Raw genomic sequence first — 12,354 nt, forward strand, 5'->3', positions numbered from 1 at the left:
GCAAAAACTGCCATGGATTACTGACAGTACGATCGTGTCTAGCAAATTCAGACAAAGAAAAAACAATAATAGTCGGAGACAAGGCTGACATCGAAGAATCCACGCCTTTTCTAATACACACAAAGAAGAGCCACTGAAATGAAGCCGTCCCCATTTACAATCGCTGGGAAAACTGTCAAACATCTTGGAGGAAAAAACTAACAAAATGCACACGCAATCTAGGCAAGTAAAACTATAAACTTTATTGGCGGACACGAAGGAAACTCTGAGTAAACGGAGAGAGAGGTCTTCTTCTTACACAAGAAAACTAACAATTGCAAAAATATCAGTGGTCTCCCAGAGGGACCTCTATGTGCGGTGGAATCCCAATCGAACTGTGATTGCAGAATTTGACACGCTGTCTGAAATTCAGCTGGAGAAGAACATGCTCTGTAAACATTGTTTTTTGAAAAATAGCAATGAAAATTAGTCTTGCAGACAAGGTACAAGTTAGAGGATCCAGAACGCAAATATAAATTGTGCTTGATTTTGCTGTTCATCAGGGAGACGCTAATGAAAGCCACAATGAGATACTTTTTTCACCCATAAAATTGGGTGGGAAAAGGATTGATACTTTGTAAAGATGATAAATGTGTGAGAAAAACAGGTACTTGCCTGGATGGCTGGCGAGGAATACTTTTTATAGCCTTTTCAGAAACCAATTTGTTAATATCCATCAAAAACACCATGCGCTGCTCCCCAGCCCACGAGGCATCTGCTCTGGAGTGACGTTCACATGTGCACGCAAGAATCACACACATCAGTGCTAGCGGCAGCCGTGTTGGTAATAGAAAAAGATAATTAGGAAGGGAAGAAAAGAGAAGCAACTCCATTCTCCATCAGCAGAGGAGAGCTTGTTATGCAGCGATACCATCCATAGGACAACGCCTCTGCAGCCATCAAAGAAAATGAGGTCGAGTTGTGTTTGCCAACGTGGAAAGCTCCGGAGACATCATGTTAAATATAAAAAGCAAGTTGCAGACAACCCATAAAATATGTATGATTTCATTTGTGCAAAAGCGAATCGCTAGGCAAAACCGTACATGTTTTGTCTGTACACGTGTGTGCAGGCCAGCGGTCTAGACGGTGGGATAGGGCGGGGGTGAAGGAAGCCCCTGCATGTGCTCTGTGTACAGCTGTGTGCACCAGCAAAAGCATGTGCTCGTGTGCTGGTGCCTAATTTAAACAAGTGACTGTGACTCCCCCCTTAGCCTGCTGACTCAGAGGCACGAGGGGCCCAAGGTGGCCAGGTGGCAGCCTTAACTTTCAGCTCAGTGGGATCACTGTGGTGTCTCCTGGTGGAAGCATTCCTCCTCTGGAACTAAGACCTCCAGACCAGCAGAACACAAAGTCACAGGGACAGGAAGCAAAAATTTTGCCGGCAGGTCCCTAGGGGTCATGGTGCTGGTGCCACTCCCATATATACCCCTTGATTCCTGGACCCGTGAATCCTGGCTATGGGAGAAACAGTACCATAAATCGGGCACTAATTTAGAGCATGTACAGCCTGCTGGAGAACCTCGCCCCAGCCCTGCAGGATATGGTCTCCTAGTTTGTGCTGTAACTACAACTTCAAAAGGCCATTCCACCGTTCTATCAGACCAGTTGCTTCAGGATGACGGGGAACATGGTAAGACCAGTGAATCCCATGAGCATGAGCCCATCGCTGCACTTCTTTAGCCGGGAAGTGAGTTCCTTGGTCAGAAGCAATGCTGTGTGGATACCATGACGGTGGATAAGGCATCCTGTGAGTCCACGGATGGTGGTTTTGGCAGAATCATTTCGTGCTGGGAAGGCAAGTCCATATCCAGAGTAAGTGTCTATTCCAGTAAGGACAAAACGCTGCCCCTTCCATGATGGAAGCAGCCCAGTGTAATCAACCTGCCACCAGGTGGCTGGCTGGTCACCCTGGGGAATGGTGCCATATCAGGGGCTCAGTGTTGGTCTCTGTTGCTGGCAGAATGGGCACTCAGCAGTGTCCACAGCCAGGTCAGCCTTGGTGAGTGGAAGTCCATGCTGCTGAGCCCACGCATAACCTCCATCCCTGCCACCATGGCCACCTTGCTCATGAGCCCACTGGGTGATGACAGGAGTGGCTGGAGAAAGAGGCTGACTAGTGTTCACAGAGCAGACCATTCAGTCCCTTTGGGAAGCATTCACATAGGACACAAATATCGTCATGATTTTTGCCCATTTGGAGAGGTCTGTCCACATGCTTCTTTCCCAAATTTCTTTGTCATCAGTTTTTCCAATTATTACTTCCAGGTCCCTGACCACCTGGCCAAACAACTGGGCACATCCCATGGATCAGTATATAATCACACATCTGGCCATTTCTCCTTCTAAGCAAAGTCCACAACCAGGTGCACCACCGGAAGCTCTGCCCGGGAGGATCTCCCCTCACCACTGTCTTTCAGGGATGTCCAAGAGAGGGGGTGCAGTGCTGCAGCTGTGCACTTTGGGGTGGTGCTCGAATACCATGCAGAACCATCTGTAAACCCGGCTCTAGCCTTGTCTTCCTCTGTCAGCTGGTCATAGGCAACTCCCTGTGAGGCCACAGGTGCAGGCCAGGAGGGAGAAGGCAGTGTGGTAGTAGGGACCATGGGCATTTGGGCCACTTCTTCATGTAACTTACTTGAGCATTCAGGGTCTGCTTGGGCCCGACTTTATAGCTTGGTGGGTCAGATAACACCCTTTGACACACTGATGTCTTACCAATAAGTGCAGGGTAGTTGCTACATCATGCTCACCAGGTCCAATCAGCATAATGTCATCAATGTAATGGACCAGCATAATGTCCCGTGGAAGGGGAAGTTGATCAAGATTCCTGCAAACTAAATTGTGACATAGGGCTGGAGAGTTGATATACCCCTGAGGTGAGACAGTGAAGGTGTATTGCTGGCCTTGCTGGCTGAAAGCAAACTGCTTCTGCTGGGCCTTGTGGACAGGAATGCAGGAAAAGGCATCTGCCACATCAAAAACTGCACACCAGGAACCAGGGATGTGTTAATTTGCTCAAGTGACAAAACCGCATTTGGAACGGCAGTGGCAAGTGGAGTCACCATCTGGGTAAGCTACGACAATCCACCATCATTCTCCAGGATCCATCAGTCTTCTTCATGGGCCAACTAGGAGAGTTGAATAGGGACGTGGCGGGAATACACCTCACCTCTTCCAAGCCCTTCATAGTAACACTCATCTCTGCCATCCCCCCAGGGATGCAGGACTGCTTTTGATTTACTGTTTTTCTGAGTAGAGGCAGCTCTGATGGCTCCCACGTGGCCTTTCCCCACCATAATAGTTCTCACTCCAGGTCAGGGAGGCAGTATGTGGATTCCGCCAGGTGCTGAGAATGTCTATTCCAAGTATGCCCTCTGGAGCTGGGGAAATAACCACAGAATGAGTTTGGGGACCCAGTGGACCCACTCTGAGACAAATCTGAGCTAAAACTCCGTTGATCACCTGACCTCCATAAACCCCTACCCTAACTGGAGGGTGAAATTTGGGGTGTCTTGGAATCAATGTCAATTCAAAGCCAGTGTCCAAAAGTCCCCAAAGGTCTGATTATTTCCTTTTCCCCAATGCAGTTACCCTGGCACAAGGCCATAGGTCCCTCTGGAGAAGGCCGGGGGAGGTTAACAGTGTACATTTCTGGGAGTGCACCAGGGTTTTTCTCAAGGAGATACAGCCTTCCCTTCATTCAGGAGTTCTGGGGATTGATTGAGGGACCATGACTCTCTGTTTTAATGACTCGAGTTATGTTTTTGGAACTTTCCGCATGTACAGATCAAGTAAGGATTTACTGGGTTTCTTGTCTATTCTTCACTTCTAGGGACACCACGATTAGTCAGCCACCATCATAGATCACATGAGTCAGACTGTTCTGATCATTGCTTGGCCTCTGCTGTCCCTTTTGGTGACTATGCCCACCTTACCTTTGTTGGTTGAGTGCCACCACTCGGCCCCTGCCCCCCTGGGATCTAATCACTCCCATTGCATTTAAGTTTTCCAACTGAGTGGCTGCAATTCCCACTGCAAGGTCTGAGCTGTGGAGAAGAGCAACCACAGAGCTCTTCAAGGGTGCTGGAGCTCCCTTCACAAATGTATTTCTCAAAGTATTAGTGGAAGTTCTGTCTTCTGGACACTCCTAGTGGGGGTGAGCAGGTCTTAAATGATAAATTCACTCTAGCATTCCAATCTTCCTAAGCCTTTGAGGTCTGGCATTTCCAGTCCACTCGTGGTGGGTCATCTTTTGGCCCATGTTTTAGCCAACCAACCAAATAAATGGTGAGAGTCCTTTCTGGCTCCCTGAGCTGCAACATTAAATGCAGAACCCCTGCTTAGTGAGTTCCTTCCACTATCATCCTGCACCTTTAGTATCTACACCCACACACACTCCCTGCATTTCTGCTTGTAGGAATTAGAAAACTCAGGTAGTTCTTTTGGAGTGTGGCGCACCTCCTCGTGGGTCACTCTTTACCTCCTGTTAGGGGCCTGGAGGGACTTGAGTCTAGTTACAGGTTTAGAAGCAAAGAGCAAGCTGGGGGGTCCTGAGGAGAAGCAGCATTGTCTTGCTTGGCAACTGCCTCAGGGAGGCCGTTACTGTGTCCTCAGGCAATGTGGGGTTAATCCCTTCAGATGCGGGCAGAAAGGCTGGTACCACTGTGGGTGGGGGGATCTCTTCCCCTGGCAGAGAAGCTTAGAACTCAGAGGTTCAACGTCCACAGTGTCATCAGGGTCTTCCACGCATCCCCATCCTGAGTTCGAGGATCCATTCTGTCTCAGCCAATGCCCTCACTTTAACAGTAGAGACCCCATGGGTTCAATTTCCGTGGAAATTCAGCCAATCACAGCATGGGGTCCTGAGTCTGATTTTCGGGAGTGTCAGCCCTGGGGCTGCAAGAGCTCAGGCTCGCTCTCGGGGCACAGTCCGAAGCTCTGAGGGCATTTTTGTGGCTCTTGATGGAGGAATTCAAATCCCTGAGCTCATCCTTTTCTTTCACCACTTTGTCAGTGACATTAGGAGTGACGAACCAATGTCATATTCCCTAGTTTTCAAAAAAATGTTCAGAAGTGTTAGAGACAGAGTCACTTAGCTCCTTGCTTCTTAGCTTCTTACAAGTGGTTCGGCAGGAGCATCCGATGCAGGCATCTGGCGTGTCTCTATAAACAGTTCACACCGTGGACTATTGGTGCTCTCTTTACTGCTAGGAATAGAGTCATTAGGGTCTTTAAATTTAATCAGATTACAGAGCCAATTTCAGAAACCTCAGAACCAATTAAGGAAACTCATCCTTAAAATTCTGCTCCTCCGCGGCTGCTCTCAGTACCAAAATCCGTATTAGTCAGGGTGTGCAGAGAAACAGAACCAGCAGGATATACATAGAAATATGTAACAGGAGATTTATTATAAGAATTGGCTCACACGATGACGGAGGCCAAGAAGTCCCACAATCTGCCATCTGCAAGCTGGAGATCCAGGAAAGCCAGTGGTGTCATTCAATCGGAGTCTGAAGCCAGAGAACTGGGAGCACTGATGTCTGCGGGCAGGAGAAAATGGACGTCGCAGCTCAAGGAGAGAGAGCACACCCGTCCTTCCTCGGCCTTCCTGTTCTATTTGGGTGGGCCTTCAACACACTGGACAATGCCAGCCCACACGGAGGAGGACGAATCTTCTTTACTCAGTCTATAGATTCAAATCCTCGTCTGCTCCAGAAGCACCCTCACAAACACACCCAGAAATGATGTTTTACCAGCTATCTGGGCATCCCTTAGCCCAGTCAAGTTGACACATAAAATTAACCCTTGCAAGCAGGGAAGACAGTGTAGGAGGTGAGATCTGTGTCTGTGAGAAGGAGCTTGGCGGGTCCCTGCAGGCATATGTGGGTACTAGCATGTAGGGAGCTGCTCGCGGACAAACACAACTGAAGCAACTCCTCGTCTTTAGGAAGTGAAGCAGATGTCCCATCTTCTGAGCCTAGTGACATTTCGTGATCTGGAACAGTGAAAGACTCTCAGGGCAAGATGTGTGATGAAAAGCTAAATTTTCAAATCTGTTTTTTGGAAGAATGTGGCTCCCAGGTTAAAAGAAAAAAAATAAAATGAAACAAAACACAGAAATAAACACTTCCTTGCACACTCAGAGTCTGTCAAGCTTTTGGTGGTGGGGGGGGAGGGGTGTGCAGGGCTGTGTACTTGAGTTTTAAGTGGTCATTCGGAGAATGGTTGAAAACGGTGGGCTCCTGAAACATGGAGACCACCCTCATGGGCACAGGGGTTTCCAACACCAATGCCCCAACCCCGGGTCCACCAGGAAAAATGACGACGTCATGTCTGTGTTAATAACTGAATCAACTCTGCTGAAACTGAGAAGGGATTTCTTCTAGTTGGAGGCCTCCCGTTAACCATTGGCTTCCTCTAGAAAGCCCAGAACAGAATGATTTTGTGCCTCATTCCTCATCGAGAAAAGTAATTAGAATGCAAGGTCATCTCCATATAATGCATTATGACTTTAATATCAGTAAACTCCCCTTAAATATTAGATGCAGTGAGGAAATATTAGTTAAATTATCACAGACTAATATGATCAGTTTCCTCTAGGATAAAATGTAATAAATGGGTTTTAATAAACTGAGGAGAATTATATGCATCATAGCCGTGGTCTCTGTCAATTTTATTTAGAGTAAAATGCCATTGTGATAATTAGTTGGTTTTTGCTGTGTTCATTAAAAGCTTTTCTAATGACTGCTTGGAGGAATGAGTAAAATTAATTTCTTTCTTGAACATCAGAGGAATTCATCAAACACACAAAAAGCAAACTCGAGGGCTTGTGTGAGATGGGGTGGGGGCCATGGGTTTACGTGCTCGGCTGTGGGGACAGCACTTTCCCATTGTCTGTCATTGGCATTGAGACTCCCAGAGTCTCCATGGCATCCTCCAGAGATGTGCTGGTAGGGAGGGATGCAGGCCCCAGGTGGAGGCTCTGGCTGCCCTCTCAGCTACCCTTGAGCTGTGACGCCAAGACCTCCTCCTCCAGGCAGCCTTCCTTGACTGTTCCTAATTCAGGGCCCTGTCCAGCCTGGCCCACACACCCGAACTCTGGCTCCTCATCTCAGAGGCCGCAGCCAGCTCTTCTCCTTGCTAGTGGCCCCCCATGGTCCAGCACAGGGCCCAACACTCAGGAGGGCTCAGGGGTCCAGACCTGAGGTCCTGGCCCGTCTCCTCCTGGTCAGGCCTCCTCGCAGCTCCTGGTCATCACCTCCTGCCTGACCAGCCCCTGCAGTGTTTGGCTGAGCTCAGCTTCGTTCAGCATGCAGCATCCAGCCCTGGGAGGGCACGTTCTCCCTGGATGGACCAAAGCCAGACAGTGGGACCTGAAGGGATGTCCAGGGGTCAGTGGAAGAACAAAGGATGCAGCTGTCAACATGCTTGTGGGTAGACTCAGGAAAGGACACTTCACAGGGGTGGTAACACCTCACCCAGCTGGAAGAGGCCAGGAGGAGTACCCAGGCAGGCAGGTGTGGCCAGAGGGGCTGCCTGGGGAGCTATGAGGCTCAGTGCGGCTGACCCCACAGGTCAGGTGGAGGAGGAGCAAAGGAAGGGAGGTCTGGAAGATGACGGCACCTGCCTGGGGCTACTCAGTGGTGAAAGGAGAGACCAAATCCGGACACTACACTTGCTGGTGATAAAAGTGATGACACTTCCCACCTTCCTGTGCCAGGTACGGCAGGTACCTCCTCCCAGGGCCTGGGACACTTGCAGGCACTAGGGAGAGCCCGAGAACCTTGTTGGTGAGCAGGACCCCTCCCCACCTCAGCTGCATTCCACCCCTCCCCCAAACACCATACACACATACAATCTTCACACACACACAACTAACCACACACACAAACTCAGTACACACAACTATCATATGCACATAAATGAACCCCACACAACCATCACATGCTCACACAACAAACCACAAACACAACCTTCACATGCAAACACAACTAACCACACACAACCATCACATGCAAACACAACTAACCACACACACAAACTCAATACACACAGCTATCATATGCACATGCAATGAACCCCACACACAACCATCACATGCACACACAACAAACCACAAACAGAACCCTCACATGCAAATATAACTAACCACAAACACAACCTTCCCATGCAAATATAACTAACCACACATAACCATCACATGCAAACACAACTACCCACACACACAACCATCACATGCACACATGACTAACCACACACAAAAACTGATCACAGACACAACCAACACACACACACCAATACACACATAAACTGAACACACACTACCATCACATGTACACACAACTAACCACACACACAAACTAATCACACGCACAAGCAACATACACACACCAACACACACACAAACTCAACACACACAGCCATCACATGTACACACCACCAACACACACAAACTCAACACATGCAACCGTCACAGGTACACACACACACAAATCACATGTACACACAAACTCATCACACGTACAAACCACATGTACACACACATACACATACACACGCACGCCCTCCCGTCTCTGCCAGGTTTGAATCTCTCAGCCCCTCAGCGTCCCAGATGCTCCCTGGCTCCGCATGGTCTGCTCTGCACCCGTCTCTCCATCCACAGGGTCCTCAGTCCCGAGTCCCCCGAAAGCCGCTGCAGAGCTGCTGGTTGTGCCTGGAGCCCATCCTCAGAAACAGGAGTTCGGCTCCCAGCTCTGCCCCTATGCACACTTTATCCCTGAGCCTCACCAATCTTTCCCCTCCTGTGGAGTGAGGCAACTGTGCTGGCCTCGCAGGGCGCTGGTGAGGATGAAAGGAGACCCAGGGGCAGAGGCCGGCCAGGCAGGAGCTCAGCAAACACACTGGTCTGGCCCCCACAGTCAGCTTTGCAAGGCTGCACAGGCCATGAGCGCATGCGGGAAAGGGCTTGCTTTCTCTAATAGCTGCCCAGTGACACGGTGTGGGTGCTGTCTAGCGGGACGCCAGCTTGGCCGGGTGCTGTGGCTGTCAGCTACCTGGACGTCAGGATTACCTCCAGGACTTGAAGTAGACTTGACATTTTAAACATCTGCCTCAGCTGCCCTCAGGCTCCCCTCCCCCCTGGGTGGGCTGCCAGGGCTTGCTCGAGGTGGGGTGGCACTGACGGCTGTTGTGGTGCAGATGCTGGCTTTCCAGAGCGTTCCCCGTGGGGCTTGCTTTCTGGAGTGTTCTCCCTGGGGGTCACTTCCTGGCTCCCCGGCCTGTGAGGTCCAGCTAGCTCCAGCCACCAGCCCTGCCCACCCTCACCCAGCAGGTGGCCCCAGGGCAGCCCCTACCGGCCAGCTCAAGCTCAGCCCCCTTTCTGGGTGTCCTTGAGAAGCCCCCACACTGCACCGTGTCAATCTGTGCAGGATAGGCCATTAGCCTTCTGGGCCCTCTCAAGGTTGCTCAGCTAGGCCTGCGTGGCTAAGCAACTCCAAGGCTCAGCCACGACCAAGCCAAGATGACAGCTGCAGAGCCAGCCCTGTCTGCAGCTACCCCCAAACTTTCCGAGCAGCTCTCTGCATTCTCAACCCCATGGCTTGCATCAGGGGAGACTCCCTGCGGTGGGAGCCAAGTGGGGCCTCTCTATGAACTTGGCTGAGCCCCCTCTCCTCTCCAGGCTTTTGTTTCGTCTGTGGTGGGGGAGGAGGATGAGGGGTAGGGGACTGGCTAGGGCCGCCTGGGATACCCAGCCCAGAGGGGGCTGACCCCAACTGCTGCCACCCCAAATTCAGATGGGGGTGCTGGCAGCTCACCCTGCAGGAACCTCTTCCTCTTACATCGGAGAGACCAGCCCCCTGGCCTCCTTTGGGTCCCCTTCTCAAAGGCACCTTCCCACCCAGCCTCCCTGCCTCCGTCTCCCCCATGCCTGCTCCACTTCCATTCCTGTGGCGTTTGCCACCTGCAGACACACTGTGCGGTCACTTGCTCACTGTGGCTGCTTCTTTCTGCCTGACCCCTCCCCCGTCCACGTCAGCTCCGCCCATTGCGTTCAGTGCTGGCTCACAGTAGGTGCTCAGTGAATGTCACGGGGTGAACGTTCCAGCACCCGTGCCTGCCTCCCTTGTAAACCATGTCCCGCTGCATGAGGCCAGCACTGTGTTTGAGTCTGCAATCATGGTGGTACAAAGGGATCCCCTAAAGGGTAGCGTTTCAGTGCTTGGGGGAGTCTACGCCATTTTTTTAACTTAAAAGTAGCTCATCACTTGCCTTTGAGAAATGTGGCCTAAGAACAAGACCCTTCTGGGAGGAGTTTGCATTCTCAAAAGGAAAGCTCCTGGCTGATGGGGGAGGCCGTGATGTGGGGCACCTGTTGAGGACCGGATGTGGTGGGCAGGGGTTCGGTTCACTCTGAGGCATCGAGGTACTTGTGGTAGCAGCAACGCTCTGCCTAGACCAGCGGGACCCATGGTTTCCCCCCAGAGCCAGCCTTGGGGACGCATCTTGAGCAGGGGAGCTCTAGGCTTGGAAGGTGGGGGAATGTTTTTGCATGAGACAGGAGTGACTCTGCAGATGGTAATGTAGCTGGTAATCATGCCAACGCCGTGTTTATTCACCACGAGTTGCCGCACCTCGGCTCTCCTTAGAGCGAGAGAGAGACACGGTCAATTAGGCTGGGGCGAGCACGGTGTCTGCGCGGCCAGATCCAGGGGCCGGGAGGACAGGGTACAGCCCGGGAGAAGTCTCCACGCCCAGCGAGTCGATCAGGGTACCCTAATTGGAAAGCGGTAATAAAAAAGTAATTGAGTTTAATACATAATTTAGATCATTACCCGTTAAGTTAATGCCTCCCGCTTAGGTGTGGGAAGAAAATTATTTATCTCTTAGACGCGAAAGATTTCATTTGTTTTTATAATGGAATGCTCTCCAATTGACTTTAATAAGAGCAGTTTGTTAAATCAGATTTGGAATTGGTGCACAGATTTGAAGCTCATGCGTTAATTTTTGACATGATATACTTAGCACTTTCTTTCTCCCTTTAAAGCGGCTGGATTTATTCTCCCGTGAGATTTCGTAGCCATTGTTGTCCTACATTACGGAAATTAAATCGAGTCTCTCTGGTGTCTTGATGGGAGGCAATTTGGCTCCTGACTTTTTTTTTTTTTAAAGAAGGGACATTAAAGAGACTCTGGTGCTTTTTTGCAGGGCCTTTTTTTTTTTTTTTTTTTTTTTGAAAACAGTCCTACGGCTGCTGCAAACAAATGCTTTTGTTAAATACCGAAAAGGAACTTAGTAACAATCCCTTACTTGGGTCTAGCCATCTGCGATTCATTAACTCATTTGATTTCCTCAGCAATCCTGCAAAGTCAAGCAGCCGGGCAGCCGTCACTAACCCAGTTCCCAGGTGAGCACACTGAGGCTGGGGCCTGGCGAACGGCCGTGGCACTGGTGGTCGAAAGGGGAAGCGTACCCTTCACACCCGCGAGGCAGGGCAGGCCCAAGGAGCGGCCCTGGAGCCTGGGGCCTGGGCGTGGATCTCAGCTCTTCTGCTGTGAGGCCCCAGACAGTCAGGGGATCTTAACTCTGGAACTCAGTTTCCCTATCTATAAATGGGAGTAAGATCGTAAGTACCTTGGAGACGAGTGCACGGAACAGATCCACACACGTGTGCTCAACCGTCAGCGTCACTGCCACCCAGCGCAGGACCACTGCTGGACCCCTCCCTGCACAGGCTTCTCTGTCCCCACCCCACCCAGCCATACCACAAGGCACAGACAGCATTTGACCAGGAAGCGGGAGACCCCTGCCCTCAGCCCCACTGCTCTCAGGTTCTGGGGCCTTGGATGTGGGAGTCTTTCACCACTAAGGCCCTCAAACAGGATAAAAAGGCCATGAAACGGGATGAAGATCATGCCTTTCTAGGGGCTGAGGCCACTGACGTTGACGCCACATCATGGCACGAGTGTCCTGCTGTGGTCATGAGGAGGTCTTGCAGACAAGCTTCAGGACCCAACCCAAGGAGCCCAGAGGTTACCTTAGGGTCATCGTGAGGATGCCATCCCAAGGGGACCTCAGACCCCCAGACGGCAGGATCATGGCAGACACCAACTCCCTCCTGGGCCGCCAGGCCTGGCTGCTGTCCCCTCCCAGTTGGACAGGTGCTGAGGAAGGATGTGGTGCAGGCAGCGTTTAGCTCGGCTCCATCCAGACTCCCGACCAGCTCCTCAGCTCCAACCCCAGCATTTCCATGGAGGGGACTCTCACAGAGCACGGGGTGCTGGTCAACCCCAGCTTCCAACAGCCTCTGGAAACAGC

Source organism: Cynocephalus volans, chromosome 3 (assembly GCF_027409185.1).
Source record: "Cynocephalus volans isolate mCynVol1 chromosome 3, mCynVol1.pri, whole genome shotgun sequence".
Lineage (NCBI taxonomy): Eukaryota > Metazoa > Chordata > Mammalia > Dermoptera > Cynocephalidae > Cynocephalus > Cynocephalus volans.